The following is an 810-nucleotide window of genomic DNA, read 5'->3' as shown; positions in this document are numbered from 1 at the left end:
AAGACCACATACTATATGATTTCTTTCATATGAAAGCCTAGAATAGGGAGATCTATAGAGATAGAAAGTCTATTAGTGGTTTCTTAGGCCTGGGTTGGGGAGGGACAAGGGAAGAGAGAAATGACAGTTAAAAAATACAGTTTCTGGAGAAGGTTCAAAATGGTGACATAGGAAGATCTTAAACTCACCTCCTCCCACGGGCACAATAAATCTACAACTACATATAGAATAATTCCCTTGAAAAAAGACCTGAAAATTGCATGAACAAATTCTTCAAAACAAAGGGTAAAAGGACAGCACTGAGATGGGTAGGAGAGGCAGAGACAGGTGCTCCCAGGGAAGACCCCACATCCCAGCTGTGGTGATCCACAATCAAGAGAGATCATAAAGTATGGACTTCTTCCCTGAGGAGTGAGAGATCTAACCCCACATCAAGCACCTCACCCCCTAGATCCTGCACATCACAGATGGGCCTCCAAAACCCCAGGTTTAAAAACCAACAAGCAAAATGCTCAGGAGAACTACAGAACTACAAGGAATGAAAAACTCACTTTTTTCTGTACTTTTATTTTTTTGGTTAAATAAACCTTTAATTTTAGAATAATTTTAGATTCACAGAAAAGTTGCAAAGATCTTACAGAGAGTTTCCATATACCCCTCACCCAGTTTTTCCTATTATTTACATCTTATATCACTATGGTACATTTGCCCCACTAAGGAAGCAACATCAATTCATTACTATTAACTAATTTCCATACTTTGGAAAAAGTCACTTTTAAAGGGCTTGTATGTAGACTTACTTGTCCTGAA

This window comes from Camelus ferus, chromosome X (genome assembly GCF_009834535.1).
Source record: "Camelus ferus isolate YT-003-E chromosome X, BCGSAC_Cfer_1.0, whole genome shotgun sequence".
Classification (NCBI taxonomy): domain Eukaryota; kingdom Metazoa; phylum Chordata; class Mammalia; order Artiodactyla; family Camelidae; genus Camelus; species Camelus ferus.
The sequence above is the reverse complement of the archived record's forward strand: the minus strand, read 5'-3'. Positions refer to the sequence as shown.